General features: G+C 52.2%; 1 protein-coding gene across 4 annotated transcripts in view; it reads right to left on the reverse strand.

Annotated features, from left to right (window-relative positions):
* LOC115658597 (hexosaminidase D-like) overlaps nucleotides 1-15,316 on the reverse strand; it is a 38,337-nt gene extending 23,021 nt beyond the window's left edge. The window contains exons 1-2 of one of the 4 annotated variants that reach the window (XM_030577789.1): nucleotides 15,214-15,316; nucleotides 12,652-12,769 (exon numbers count right to left, since the gene is read on the reverse strand). The gene's annotated coding sequence lies outside the window, so the exon portion shown is untranslated. Of the gene's footprint in view, nucleotides 1-8,750; nucleotides 8,915-9,595; nucleotides 9,636-12,651; nucleotides 12,790-15,213 lie in introns of those variants that run through there. The other 3 variants (XM_030577790.1, XM_030577792.1, XM_030577787.1) reach the window with 3 other exon arrangements.
* Between the last annotated feature and the right edge of the window lie 438 nt (nucleotides 15,317-15,754).

The raw sequence follows: 15,754 nt of genomic DNA on the forward strand, positions 1-15,754 counted from the left end.
CAGAGAACTGACCGGACAGCGAGCAGAAACACGGCCTTTCCTTTATCAGTCAGTTTCAAATGCAAAAAGCAGTTTTCAAGAACCCTTTTTCTTATGTATGCAGCACGTCAGGAAGTTTCATTTAACGAATCAAGACAATTTCAAAATGCTGCTATTGTATATTTGCAGTTTAATTCCGGGTGCCATCCTAAGGCATCTCAACAGAAATCCCAAATAAAAACAAACACCCCAATCCAGTCAAACAAGAAATGCCTCATCTTCCATTTTCTAACAGAATTAAAAAAAAAAAAAGAAGTTAAAAATCTGAATCTGTGTATGCTGAACTATAGAATAGCTTAAATAAACGTGTACAGACAGTGCCATGGATTTCAACCTGTGGTCTGTGGATCCCGGGGGCTCTCCACAGACTCTGCCTAAGGTTTCTAAAGGGGTCTACACCTCCATTTGGAATTCTGTAGGAGTCCACAAATGAAAAAAAGGTTGAAAACCACTGAGAGTGTATCCGCCGAGTTAGCAAAATGAACCACATTTAGCGTAAAGCCTGATTTGCAACCAAATATAATATTTTAATTGTTATACCAATTTTTCTTTTGGAAAGTAACTAAAGTACAAAAACAAAACAAGATTAAATTCAATGATAAAAAATAAAAATAAAGGTTTCTGGCTCGCTGATTTCAGTCATGATTAAAGTCAGTGACCTAAATCATTTTGATTTAAATCACTCCACTCTCCCCCATCCTCCATCTGTTCCCCTGTCCCCAAAACAATCACAAGATCCTTCTCAAAATCGTTCTCTTTGGCCTTAAAAATCCACCTGGACTTGCCCCAATCCCAACCAATTCTGCTCATGCAACAGCAGCCTCCTGGCTGCTCTTCATGTAACCATACTGCTCTTGGTAAGAGAGCCTTCTCCAATGCAACTCCTGACCATCTCTCCTTTTCTTCCCCATTTCTGTCTGGCTTCTTGTACAGCAGCCGTTGCTACAGTGTGTGAGCACCTGTTAGAATTCAGTAGAACTGGATGTGCTCATTCCTTTCCTCCTGTCACAAGGAAACAGATTCCTCCTTGTTATTCATCTTTCTTTTTCCTCCTCTCCCTCTATGAGCTGTTCTTTAGGGCTTTACCTGCAGAGATGCAAAATCAACTGCCTGCAACCCTCCTCGAAAAAACAAAAACCAAAGGGAGATTGACACTCATAACATTGAGGTCCCCATGCTTTCACTCCAGAGCACTTGGAGATATCAGCTGCAGACCCACAGGAGAAACTGGAACTAGGTTGTGCTGGGTTATGTCAACAAGAGTCTTGTCAATAAGGGAGGACACGGTAAAAGCCTTTGTAGCCATTATCGCCTCAGCTGCCCACAGAAATCCCTTCTCAGATCAGAGACGTGGCAAAGGAAACAGCCCAGCGGAGGGAAGAAAGAAAATCGATTGGACAAACGGCTGAGCTGGGTCTACACTAGGCTGGTTAGGAGCAGTGGAACTGCTCCCGATGAAGTGGCTGTAGGGCCACAGAACTCAGGCATTTTTATCACCATTACTTTTTAGAAGTTAGGAGTTCTGGTGCCAAGAAGCCCTGGAGGGGATCAGGGCCCCATTGTGCTGGGGGCTCTACATACACAGGGCGACATTCCCTGCTCCAAAGAGCTCAAAGACCTAACAGAGCAGACATATGGCTGGGGGAGGGAGGATGAGAACAGAAACACGGAGAGAGGAAGGGAGTCGCCCCAAGTCCCAGTCAAGCGTGCTAGCCACTGGATCTTGCTGCCTCTTATGCAGGACAAGATAAGCCAGTGGTAGAACTCCTGCCCCCCGTTTACAGGGTTGTTAACACTGGTAGTTGACAGATCCTAGTTCCCTCAACACTCTGGAAGGCCAAGCAGAGGAGTTGTGAAAAGTACAAATGCTGCATCACTAGAAAGTCTCCTTTTTGTCACATTGGCGCAAACGCGAGAGCGAGGAAATGAGGCCTGCTCCTGCGGGGGGCTGCACACAAGCCTACCAATTAGCAGTGTGTCACGGAGTCACCGGGCGATGCTCTGGAACTGCACCCCACCAAGCCAGTCAGGACTTTGGGGAACCTTCTCTCCCTTGGAGCAGACTTGTTCAGGGCAAGAAGCTCACACAGCTTCACCTCCTGGGTCTCTCCTTGGAGCATTCAGCATCCTCTGCCCCTCCGTGCGCTTCCCACAGCGAGTCCACCCCAGCGGGGTCCTGGGGAAGCCACCGGGTTCTGCACCCCACTTTGCAGTCAGACGTGACTCTCAGCCAGCCAGTAACACAGAGGTTTATTCGATGACAGGAACAGGGTCTAAAACAGAGCTTGCAGATACAGCGAACCGGACCCCTCGGCTGGGTCCATTCTAGGGGGCAGTGAGCCAGACCCTCAGGTCTGCCCTCCACCCTCGACCCCAGCCAGCTCCAGACTAACAACCCCTCCCAGCCCCTCCTCTCTGCTCAGCTCCTTTCCCGGGCCAGGAGGTCACCTGATCCCTTTGTCTCCAACACCTTCAGCTGGCACCTTGCAGAGGAGGGGCCCAGGCCATCAGTTGCTAGGAGACAGAGTGTCAGGCATTTAGGTGCACTGGCCCTTGGCTCTGCCAGATACTTAAGAACTGCCATGGGGACACTGAGGAACCAACACAGTATTCAGAGAAAACATTAAGAACTTTCCCAGTTCGTCACATCTCTCCCCCCTTCGAGACCGAACTGAGCGAGGTCACTTCAGCCAGTGACCTGGGGAAGTTCGAACCCACCAAGGTTCCCATGGATGCCCCAGCATCTCTCCCATTCCTTGGTGTGAGTTACACCAGGACAGTCCAGTCTTACGCCCTCCCTTAGGTCGGGTGTGCTTGATGGCACTTGCAGGCCGCATGTGGGAAGGTTTATGCAGCCCACGCCCTTTGCCACCCCAGTACCCCTGGGCTTCAAGCTGGGATTGGGTCTTTTCCCAGCACTCTGGTCTGTGATTCGGGCTCCCTTGGTTAAGAGCCCCCATCTTGGCCTTTGCCAGCTCTGGGCTTGGGCAGCCGCTTCCCACTTTGTGGCCCAGACACAACACCTCTGCCATCCCCCCTTGAACTTTCCAGCTTTTACCGTCAGTCCCACCTCCTTGAGGCAGCCCAGCCCCCTCTTCACCTGGGACACCTGTTCCTTCCAGGTCTGGCTAAATATTCACATGTTATCAGTGTCTGCCAGGGCCAAGTTCTCCATCCCTCTCAGCTTGTCTAGAATCTCCCCAGGCCTAGGCATGGGGTTGGCATCGGACACTGTGATGGCTTTAAGCTTCTGATAGCTCCCATAAAACCAGATCATCCTGTCTCGCTTGGGGATCAGCCCCACGGGTGAGGCCCATGGACTGTAAAACGGCTGGATCCCATCTAAAGCCAGCAGGTCCTTGACCTCTCTCTCCAGGTTCTGGGCTGCTTTCCCAGTGACTCTGAATGGGGAACACCTGATGGGGAGATTGGCTCCCATCTCAGGGAAGAGATCCCCCAGGGGGTCTTCCCCCTTCTCCATCCAATCCTCCCCCTTCAGGTCCAGGGGTCCCCTCACTCTCCTCCCATCCAGCAGCTCGAATGGGAAGAACCCTGTGGATTCCTGGGCTACCACCAGCTGCCTCCCGATTCCCCCCAGTTCCACTTCCCCTTGGGGAGCCCATTCCCGGTACAGGAATCCCTCCTCCTGCAGGACTCTGTCCCTGCAGCCTTCCCCAAGGAGGTTTGCAGTGCTGTGGCCAGCAAGTTCCCTCAGCTTCTCCAAGGAGGGATCCCTCTGCAGCTCGGTCTGGGATTCAGCAGCTGGGGCAGGGAGTGGGACCTGCTCCCTCTCGCTGGCTGGACCTGGGGTCACAGCCCCCCTGAGCCCTGTCCCTGGCAGCTCCCTCCCTGCTGCGTAATCACTTCCCAGCAGCACGTCTGGACCAGGCAAACCGGTTTGGCAGCCGACCTGCCCTGCCCGGGTGTTCCCCCACTCAGCTGGGGTCTCAGCTCCCCCCCCCCCCCCCCCCCGTGCTCAGCGCTGCCCTTGCTGTCCCAGTGGGCCAGGCAGCGAGCTCTCTGCTCTGGTCACAGCATCAGAGCCAGCGTGAGCCCCCTCTCGGGTGTGCAGGGGGGTGGGGAGCATCTCTCCCTCCCCCTCAGCCCCAGGGGGCTGGTTACAGGTAGGCAGGTGTCCTGAGCCCAGCAGCCCCTCCCCCCTGCCAGCCGGGTTATTTGCATTTTCACTGACCATTTCCATCCTAGCCAATTGGTTCCCTGGATTTGAATTCAAACCCTCGGCCGTTACAGGAGCGGGGCCTGTATCCTGTCCCATGGGGAGACAGTCACTCCCCAACAGGGCCTCCCAGCCGATATCCTGGAGAACCCCAACTACCAGCCAGCCCGACCCCTTCTGGGTCTGCACAGGGATCTGGGCCATAGGCAGGGCGAGGTGCCTCACCCCAGGGAACTTCACCCAGGTCCCACAGTCCCTCAGCATCTGGGGCTGCACCACCACAGTTCTCTCTGTCCCAGGGTCTCGCTCCTGCAGGCGTGTTTCCCCACTGACCCCTGGGCAGCCCCCTATGTCTCTCTGCTCCACCATCACCAGTCCACGCTGCTGCTGCTTCTCATGCAGCTTTTCCTTGGGCTCTTCCTTTCTCTCATGGTCCTCTCACTCTCTCAGGCTCTGCTCCCATCCCATCCGTCTCCAATCTCCTGATGGGGAACCCAATCGTGAAGACCCCCGTCTGATTGGGGACCAGACTCCCGGGGATGCCTGGCTGATGCTCCAGCTGCTCTCAGATCCTCTTGTAGCCCCATCTGGGCCAGGAATCTGCTCCTCAGAGCGGTGCTTCTCCTTCAACTGCACGATTAACTGTGCCTTGGTGAATTTCCCCATGCGTACCCCTCTTTTTGTGCACAGGATCACAATGTCCTTCTCAAGGAGATGGAGATAGGCCATCACTTCACCGTTCCCAAGTGGCTCTGGACTCACAGGCCTGTGTGCTCTTGGCTCCCCCATGGTTTCCAGGAAGAACCCCTGGTGTGCCAGCCCTTCTCGTGATCACCACCTCTTTGCCAGAGTCGAGCTGCAGACTCCTCCGCCCCTGGGACTGCTCCTGCAATCCCCCGGGGAACCCTGCTACTGCAAAAATTCTTCTCTCTCCCAGGGTCGAGCGGCAAGCTCCTCCGCCCTTGAGACTGCTCGCTGCAGTCCTCAGGGGGACCCTGTTACTCCAACAGTCCTTCTCGCTGGTCACACACTCCCAGAGGTTAACTGCCCCCTGAAACCATCCCTCTCTGAGCCTTCAGCATGCCTAGTCCTCATTATCCCTCCTTTGTTTTACTGCTCCCCAGTCACTTACTGCAAGCAGCGTCATTCACGGGGTGCAGTACATCCCGACGCTGCCACCAGTTGTCACGGAGTCACCGGGCGATGCTCTGGAACTGCTCCCCACCAAGCCAGTCAGGACTTTGGGGAGCCTCCTCTACCTTGGAGCAGACTTGTTCAGGGCAAGAAGCTCACACAGCTTCACCTCCTGGGTCTCTCCTTGGAGCATTCAGCATCCTCTGCCCCTCCGTGCGCTTCCCACAGCGAGTCCACCCCAGCGGGGTCCTGGGGAAGCCACCGGGTTCTGCACCCCCACTTTGCAGTCAGACGTGACTCTCAGCCAGCCAGTAAAACAGAGGTTTATTCAATGACAGGAACAGGGTCTAAAACAGAGCTTGTAGATACAGCGAACCAGACCCCTCGGCTGAGTCCATTCTGGGGGGCAGTGAGCCAGACCCCCAGGTCTGCCCTCCACCCTTGACCCCAGCCAGCTCCAGACTAACAACCCCTCCCAGCCCCTCCTCTCTGCTCAGCTCCTTTCCCCGGGCCAGGAGGTCACCTGATCCCTTTGTCTCCAACACCTTCAGCTGGCACCTTTGCAGGGGAGGGGCCCAGGCCATCAGTTGCTAGGAGACAGAGTGTCAGGCATTTAGGTGCACTGGCCCTTGGCTCTGCCAGATACTTAAGAACTGCCATGGGGACACTGAGGCACCAATACAGTATTCAGAGAAAACATTAAGAACTTTCCCAGTTCGTCACAAGTGGTAGCCAGAAAAATCTCCCTGAAACACATTCTCCAGCTGCAGAGTCCACCAGTTCCTACATTTAGCAGGATCACAGGCATCATGGGGCTGGAAACAGGCCCCCACTGCAGTCTCTGCTCAAGTTTCATCATCTCATGGGAAGGATTTCATCCTCCCCACACCCATATGGTCCTCAGTACATCAGGCCAAATCCTGCCATCAAAGTGACCAATGATAGTTAAGACCCAGGCAGACAGTGAAGAACTACAAAAGGATCTCTCAAAACTGGGTGACTGAGCAACAAAATAGCAGATGAAATTTAATGTTGATAAATGCAAAGTAATGTACATTGGAAAACAATCTCAACTATACATATACAATCATGAGGCCTAAATTAACTGTTACCACTCAAGAAAGATATTGGAGTCACTGTGGATAGTTCTCTGAAAACATCCACTCAATGTGCAGCGGCAGTCAAAAAAGCAAACAGAAGGTTGGGAATAATTAATAAAGAGATAGATAATAGGACAGAAAAGATCACGTTGCCTCTATATAAATCCACGGTACTTCCGCATCTTTAATCCTGAGTGCAGATGTGGTCGCCCCAGCTCAGAAAAAAAAAGAAAAGAAAAAAAAAAGGAATTGGAAAAGGTTCAGAAAAGAGCAACAAAAATGATTGGGGTATGCAAAGGCTTCCGTATGAGGAGAAATTAATAACACTGGGACTTTTCAGCTTGGAAAAGAGATGACTAAGGGGGATATGATAGAGGTCTGTAAAATCATGCCTGGTGTAGAGAAAGTAGATAAGGAAGTGTTGTTTACTACTTCTCATAAACACAAGAACCATGGGTCACCAAATGAAATTAATAGGTAGCAGGTTTAAAGCAAAGGAAGCATTTCTTCACACAACACACAGTCAACCTGTGGAACTCCTTACCAGAGGATGTTGTGAAGGCCAAGACTATAACAGAGTTCAAAAAAGAACTAGATAAGTTCATGGAGGATAGGTTGATCAATGGCTGTTAGTCAGGATGGGCAGGGATGGTGTCCCTAGCCTCTGTTTGCCAGAAACTGAGAACGAGCGACAAGGGATGGATCACTTGATGATTCCCTGTTCTGTTCGTTCCCTCCGGGGCACCTGGCACTGGCCACTCTCAGAGGACAGGATAGTGGGCTAGATGGACCTTTCGTCTGACCCGCTAGGGCCATTCTTATGTTCATCCTCACGCAGGCAAAGTTCCCGTTCAAATCGGCGGGATGAAGGGCTGCAGGTCTGGTCAAACAGACCAACGTTCAGAGGTGCTGAGCAACAGGAGCTGTGGTTCCCCAGCACAGCATGATTAGCCTGCCGCTCATTCACCCCTCTAATGCCATCTGTCCCAATCCGTGAGTGTCACCACGCCGCCGGGCATGGCGCAGACACAGTCCTAGACAGCATGCTCACCACTTCGGCTTGTACACTGTGCTCATCGCCATGGTACCTAGGTGCCCACTTACAGCTTAGTCACTAGCCTCAAGCTGTCCTGAGCCAAGAGATTTATTGGCTGCTGCTCTCCAGTTGTTCTTGGAACAGCTGATATCTTGGGGGGGGGGGGCAGTGAAGCCAATGAACCCTGATGGGTACCACTTTCCTCTCATGCAGCCACCTGCTTTTGGGGATCCCGTGCTTTCCTACAGCACTACAATGACACAAGCAGCTAAGAGAAAGGGAAGAGGTAGAGCACCTGGCTGGCTGGCTGGGGAGATGGCTATTCCCTAGCGCCCCCGGAGAGTTGCCGAGCTAACCAGCTGTTTGAGGAGCTAGTCTGCACAGCTACAGTCTGTAGAACCAAGACAGCTCCATTGAGATGAGGGGAGGCAGGTTGGAAGGAGAGAGAGATTCTTCCTGGATCAATTTCCCTGGCACAAGGGTGGAGCTTAATCCGTCTGTAGTACCTCTCAGCAGAAAGGTCTCACACACACTGTGCAGACAGCCCAGACCACAATTTCAGTTGAAACCACCCCCTAGAAGCCACCGAGAGGAAGCATTTGCCTTGGAAAGGTCCTGAGGTCTGTTAAGTGTTAACGCTTCTGCTAGTCATCAAAGCAAGTGCGGTGCTAAGGGCACAGGAATAGGGATTGCTCAGTACACATCCTGCAGTGAGAACAAAGGCCCTGGGGCTAGATGTTGTGGCTGAGCTAAAAATATTGCCCTGGGAAAGTTAAAAAAGAAACAATGACTTCTTTGCTGAAGTCTGTCCCCATTCCTATTCCGAGGAGCTTCTTTTGTCCGGTTGCTGTGTCCACGTGATAATAAAGTGTTCAGCCAGTAGCCTTGGCCTAGACCAGAGGTTCTCAAACTAGGGGTTGGGACCCCTCAGGGGGTCAGGAGGTTATTACATGGGGAGTCGCGAGCTGTCAGCCTCCACCCCAAACCTCGCTTCACCTCCAGCATTTATAATGGTGTTAAATATACAAACAAGTGTTTTTAATTGATAGCAGGAGAGGTCACACTCAGAGGCTTGCTACGTGAAAGGGGTCACCAGTACAAACATTTGAGAGCCACTGGCCTACACACAGGAAGCACCTGCAATTCTGAAGGCTCACAGCATGGAAGACGGTTCTAGCCAACATGCAGATCAGTTGCTTTATTTCTTAAGGAAGGAAAAACTTTTTTAAAAAATCATCTACCCATCCATAGCTACTGACTGTACCTGCTGTTATTAGGAGCACATCCAAACAGGACTCACTGAAAGAAAGTGAAGAAAACGATATTGTTCTCGATTCTTGTCCATTTGTTTACTTTGTGCAGCAGGCAGCACTGTGTATATACGCAGCCCTTTGCTCTCTGCCCCTCCAAGTCCTGCCAGCATTTATTAGTAATACTGGAAGTGAAAGTAAACAGCCAGCAAGCAGAAAACAGCCGGGTGCACAGAGTCATGTTACTCTCGGGTCTGCCCAAGAGACTTTCTTGAAAGGCCAGGTGGAGAGGGGAAGACAGGGACAGTGGGGGTGCAGGAAAGACCTTCACTCTTAATTTAAAAATAATAATAATAATAATAATAATAGACATCCAGTACATGTTATAGAAATGGATCCCGATCAGAAAACAGACCATTTAACTGACTTATTTAAAAGATGCCGGGCTGACAGCATCTTTCAGTAACAGTGTAAAAGGGAGGGATCCTATTAAGTTTTGCAAGCTACAAAGTGAGAACTGATGCAGGGACCCCATGGCAGTTTCAGAAAATCAGCCCTTTGATCTCACAGGCCAGTAGGGCAACAGCAGTAGAAACTTTCCTGCTAGATATCAAGTATGTCTGCAGTGTGGTTGTAGCATTATAGGTCCCAGGCCATTAGCAGTACGGCCAACCCCAAATGTTCAAAAATCATGAGTCAGGCTCACCAAAATTCATGAGATTAGCTTTAAAGCCATGAGACTGTGTAAAAATAATTGACTTGGAGTTCTTTTTCTTTGTCTCCCACTTTCTGAGCCTTTAGGGTGGACTGGGGTCCCATTTTGAAGTTTTCTCCAGAGCTAGGAGGGCTAGAAACTTACTTTTTCTTTAAGAATGAAGGCTGAAATCACTACATCTCCACTTGACTCCAGGAGCTGGAGCTTTAAGGAAAACAATATTTATCATGAGACTCCTGACAAAATCATGAGAGTTGGCAACACTTAACAGACAAGGTGGGTGAGGCAATATCTTCTATTGGACCAAACTCTGCTGGGGAAAGACAAGCTTCTGCGATTACTATAATACTCTAGGAAACAGTGTCACAGCTAAATATGAAGTGGAACAGATTATTTAGCATAAGTAAGGCTGTGAGTCAGTCACAGAAGTCATGGATTCTGTGACTTTCCAGGACCTCCGTGACTTCTGCAGCGGTCGGTGTGGCTGCCCCAGAGCCTGAGCAGCTGGGACACCCCTGGGCCAGACACACCAGCCACTGCTGGGAAAGTCTCAGCCCAGCCCCCACCCCGCAGCGGGGTTCCCGAGCCGCTGACCCCTCTCCCCCTGAGCACCCGCAGCATTCTCCCCATTTAGTCGGGGTATATAGTGCAAGTCATGGACAGTTCACTGGCTGTGTGACCGGTCCATGACTTTTACTAAAAAAACTGGTGACTAAAACATAGCTTTAAACATAAGTAGTTAACACATAGCTCAAGGGACCACTCAAGATGAAGTGGCCCATTAACATCCCTCCAGTCAAATTGGAAGAAGAGCTCTGTGTAATCTCAAAATCTTGTCCCAAACTCTCACCAACAGACACTGGCTCAGTAAAAGATATTATCTCACTCATCCTGTCTCTAGGATATCAAGTATGTTAGCAGGAAGTCTAGGGCCCTGATCTAAACAGATATAAATTGAACATCAAGGCTCTTCATCTGATCAAGTCATCATCCAGAAATTAGGGATTTCTCCAGGGATCTCTGGTCAAAATATTTTTCTGCAAGCTACACAGACTCCCTTGTGAGAAGCCAGGTCAATTAAAAAGAAAAAAAAAAGCAAACACAAAGTTAAGTTAATTCCTCTCATATCCATGTACCCACTGCTCTTATTTAATGTGTGTCTTATGGTAGCGCCAAGAGCTCCAGCCAAGATCAGGTCTACGCTGTGCTAGGCACTGCACATACACATAGCGAGAGAGTCCATTCCCCACACAGCTTACCGTGGAGATGAGGGTGGGAGGAGAAAGAAGCAGAGAAAGAAGAAGTGATTTACCCAGGGGACACAGCAGGTGAGTGGCAGAGTAGGGACTAGTATGTCCTGCGAAGCTCAGAACCAGCACCCCATCCCCTAGACCACGCTGCCCCTCAAGCCTTTGTTTTCCTCCACAGTCAAGACTACAACCAGGAAGGATTCTTGTGTTGCTTTAGTGGCAGTAATTCACACTCAGACCACAAACAGAATCGTACCACATGAAACATGCCTTTGACTCAAGTGAAAATAAAAGAAACGCCCAAAAACCTAAAATGGAAATGAACTAACACAGACAGGGTGCGGGGCATTCTGCAGCACTGAGAAACAGATTCCACCTGACTTCAGAAAGTACATACATACGCACCACACTAGCCACGCCGTCACGAGAACACCACGCCTCACTAGAACAGCTATAAATATTTAGACAGGTGCTCTCAGATCAAGATTTGGCTTTCATTTTATTTGGCTTTTTGTTTTTAAATTTTGTTTTTAATTTCACTGAAAAATAATTTGCTTGGATTTAAACTTTCATCTCCATCCACAGCCATGCTATGGTAGATAGACAGTAGGGTAATGGGGCCACATAAGTACCTAAGTTAATGCAAGCAATGGAGACTCTCAAAACAGATCAGCTGGTCAGTTTTCATTTTGCTTTTCAGTCAGCTCGAACAGGGAGCTTAAATGTTAACACGCATCTTTGCGTCTGCACCCCAGTTCCCACACCCAGACGAGGACAGAGAATCAGACCGTTAAGCTCCCTAGGACCTGGCCTGGATGCTTAACTTGAATTGAAAAGACAAGCGAGAGAAACACTGCACCCATCTCTAGCACCTTCCAAATGTGACTGTGGAAGTGCTTTATATACATTAAAAGGGCACTTCACCATCCAATAGAAATATTGCCACAATTTTAAAATATTCCATTGAAAACTGCTATTCACAGCCACTTGGCCACATGCAACTGAACCTGCCCAGCAGAAGGGAAACTGCGTTTTATTGTCCTAGCAGAGACACAGGAAGAAACAATGAGCTTTAATAGCAACAGATCAGTGTTTTTATTTTTCACTTCCAACAATCAAAGGTGTTATTAGTAACATAGGGAAAGAAATTCACTTCCAGCAACAAGTCAGTCAACGCTGTCCCCCTCTCTTTCACCAGGCATGAGAACACTATGGATGTGTTATGTTTATATCAGGGCCGACTGGGGGGGAGGGGGGAAGCTGGTACAAATTACCGGGGCCCGACGGTCCAGAAGCGGGCCCAAGGACCGGCTTCCCCGGCCCTGTTGAGCCGGTCCGTCCTTGCTGGAGGGCTTGAAAAAATATTTTCATTGGGGCCCAAACCCGCTCTCGGCGGCCCTATGTTTATTAACAGGGCATTGTCTGCTGACAGAAGTACTTGTCAGAGAGTACTGGATACTATTGAGGCCAAATCCTCGGAGTTCAAGAGCAAGCCCCAGAGCCGCTGCAGGTCAGGCTAGCTTTAAGGGCCCCCTCCTCAAATTTGAGAGTGAAATTCTAAAATAACCTAAAAAGGACCCAGCACTTCCAGCCACTCCAGTTTTACATGTTTGTTGTATTGTTTCCAAAGAACAATTAAACTAAGCAGCAAGATAGAGAAGGTGAGAGGTTTAAATGCAGAAAACAATAAACTGAGCTTCTCATTTTGTTTTGGTATAAGTGTCTGTGCAGAGCACAGTTCGCTATGCCTAGAGACCACGGCTTTACCCATAGCTAGCTACATGGCTTGCTAGCCAGCCTGGGGAAACTGTCCGAGACTGTAGTAAATGATGCATTAATCCCTCCCTCCCTCCCCAATTCCCCCACCCCTCCCCCAGCTGCTGCAGACAGAAGAGAGTTTAGTTTATAATTTCCTTTTTTGGAAGCTGGGATTTACACACAACTACCTACCTTCCTAGCTCAGATGGGAGAGGAACCCTGAAAAGCACAGTGCAGTGGGCCACAGGCTGGCTCGATCATCCGCATTCTGGCCCTGCCATCCAGGATCGGTGTAGCCAGAGGAGGGTGCCTTGCACAGAAGAAAAGCAGCAGGAGACAGATGGATTTGAAAATGCAGCTTCTCCAGAAAGCACTCTGGACTCAGAGAATGACAATTTTATTCTTTAAAAGCAGCAAAGAATCCTGTGGCACCTTATAGACTAACAGACGTTTTGGAGCATGAGCTTTTGTGGGTGAATTTTATTCTTGTGAATTCTGCTGCCTCACGCAGCAGCACCACCATTTGAGAGGTCGGTCTGCAGTTTCATTTTAAAAAAATCTTCAACTGTTACTGGCATATACAATTCTTCTCCGCCAAGCATGATAGTGAGAGTATGTGGGAAACCCCCTCCCACCCCACACACACCCATAGAGTCTAATAAATGTCACCTTAGCAGAGGCAGACAGTACAGGCCCAGAGAGGCCCCATCCCTGCAACAAACTGCAATCTAGCCAAAGTGGTTTTGCACTCAGCTGGAAGCAGCCTCACAAGGTCAGGGTACACTGGCACCAGAACTGAACTGAATAATTAAAAGACCCGACAAAGATCCCTCCTACCAGCTTGCACCTCCGTAACTTGGCAATGGGGACGAACCCTCCTCCAGCAGAGGGGCACACCAGCAGCCCAGCCCTGGCTGGAGATCAGGCATGGGGGGGATGCTGGGTGCCCAGGTTTGATCAGTTATAGAATATACTCAGACGCCATGGCATGGCGGCAGGATGAAGATACAGACAGATCATTATCAGCCTCTGTCTGATGTGCTGATTTTAACAGCGCCTGATTAACAGGATGGTGAAAGCCAGACAAATAAAATACCCTTTTAACATTCAATAAGCCATGGCCACCATCCCCTGTCCTCTGCGGGGTTCAAGGTGCACACTGACCGATATGACTTCCTGGAACACCCCATTCCCCAAGGCTGAGGCAGAAAGGCCCTAAATCTGGCCCATTCCCTGCCAGCGCAGGACAGTGCCCTGTGGAACAACGTCTGCCAGAGCAGAGAAACCTCCTGCTCTGACCGGGGCAAGGGGGAAGAGATCAGAGGTTGTCTCATGTTCTGATCTCTCTGGAACCAGCAGCAGTGCCTTGCAGCTCCCCCACCCTGCCCCTCGGGCCAGGGCACTTTCTGGAGACTTGTACAGATCTCCTAGCAACTCCTCCCCCATCTGATGCCCATGCTCCTTCTTACCAGCCCCAACACTCCCAAATTATGTCAGTGCCCCTGCCTGGCACCTTCTCAACCCCCAGGACCTCCTCCACCACTTCCCATAGTGTCTCCTGCCTGGTACCCCCATGTCCTGCTGCCCGGTACTCAGTGTCCCATCTCTTTCCCCCCAGAGCCTCCCTTCCAGGGACCCTCCCAGTGCCCCCCCAAGGCCTTTCCCAGTGCCCCCTCCCCCTGCCCAGGGTCCCCCTACCTGATACTCAGTGTCCCATCTCCCCATCCCCCCAGTACTCAGTGTGACATCTCTTTCCTCCAGAACCCCCTTCCAGGTACCCTCCCAGTGCCCCATCTCTGCCAGTGCCCCACCTCCCCAGCATCCCCCTGCCCAGTACTCAGTGTCCCATCTCTTTCCCCTCAGAGCCTCCCTTCCAGGTACCCTCCCAGTACCCCCCCAGGACCTTTCCCAGTGCCCCCTTCCCCTGCCCAGTACTCAGTGTCCCATCTCCCATCTCCCAGTGCCCCATCCCCCCAGTACACAGTGTGCCATCTCTTTCCCTCAGAACCCCCTTCCAGGTACCCTCCCAGTGCCCCATCTCTGCCAGTGCCCCATCTCTGCCAGTGCCCCATCTCTGCCAGTGTCCGCCTGCCCGGTACTCAGTGTCCCATCTCCCATCCCCCAGTGCCCCATCCCCCCAGTACTCAGTGTCCCATCTCCCATCCCCCAGTACTCAGTGTCCCATCTCTTTCCCTCAGAACCCCCTTCCAGGTGCCCTCCCAGTGCCCCATCTCTGCCAGTGCCCCACCTCCCCAGTGTCCCCCTGCCTGGTACTCAGTGTCCCATCTCCCATCCCCCAGTGTCCCCCTGCCCAGTACTCAGTGTCTCATCTCCCATCCCCCAGTGCCCCATCCCCCCAGTACTCAGTGTCCCATCTCTTTCCCGCAGAACCCCCTTCCAGGTGCCCTCCCAGTGCCCCATCTCTGCCAGTGCCCCCTGCCCAGTGCCCCACCTCCCCAGCGTCCCCCTGCCTGGTCCTCAGTGTCCCATCTCCCATCCCCCAGTGTCCCCCTGCCCAGTACTCAGTGTCCCATCTCTGCCAGTGCCCCCTGCCCAGTGCCCCACCTCCCCAGCGTCCCCCTGCCCAGTACTCAATGTCCCACCTTTTTCCCCTGAAGCCCCCCTGCCAGGTACCCTCCCACTGCCCCATCCCCCTGCCCAGTGCCCCCCATTTCCCCATCTCTGCCAGTGCTCCCCGCCCGGTGCCCCCAGGCGGACGGCGCTGGGTCCTGTCCTCATGCAACCCGCCCCTACCGTGCAGGTGCAGGAGCGGCCCGGCCCGGCGGAGCCGCAGCAAAGCCCCGCCCGGGGCTGGTGCAGGAGACGAGCGGAACTCTCAGCCCAGGCTCCAGCATCAGCCTGCAGCGGGGAGCAGAGCCACCCCCCCGCGGCTCGGCTCAGCTCGGCCCAGCCCCGCTCTTAAAGGGACACGGATCCCACCGCGGATCGGCCGGCCCGGGGCGCGGCACATGGGGCCCCCGGGAGCATCGTGGGGTTGTGGGGCCCCCGGGGGCCTGCAGGGCCTGGCGGGGGGATCAGGTGAATGCGGAGGGGCGGGGCACATGGGGTATCGGGGTGCATGCAGGGGGCCCCCGGGGGCCTGCAGGGCCTGGCGGGGGGATCAGGTGAATGCGGAGGGGCGGGGCACATGGGGTATCCAGGCGGGTAGGTATAGGGGACCATGGGAGCGCATGCAGCGGGGTGCATGCAGGGGGCTTTGGGGCACGAGTGCCTCCAGCGCTGCGGTGCACTGGTGCAGGCGGGGCGCTGCAGGGCTGGTTAACATGCCCTGCGC

The sequence above is a fragment of the Gopherus evgoodei genome, chromosome 10 (assembly GCF_007399415.2).
Source record: "Gopherus evgoodei ecotype Sinaloan lineage chromosome 10, rGopEvg1_v1.p, whole genome shotgun sequence".
Classification (NCBI taxonomy): Eukaryota; Metazoa; Chordata; order Testudines; family Testudinidae; genus Gopherus; species Gopherus evgoodei.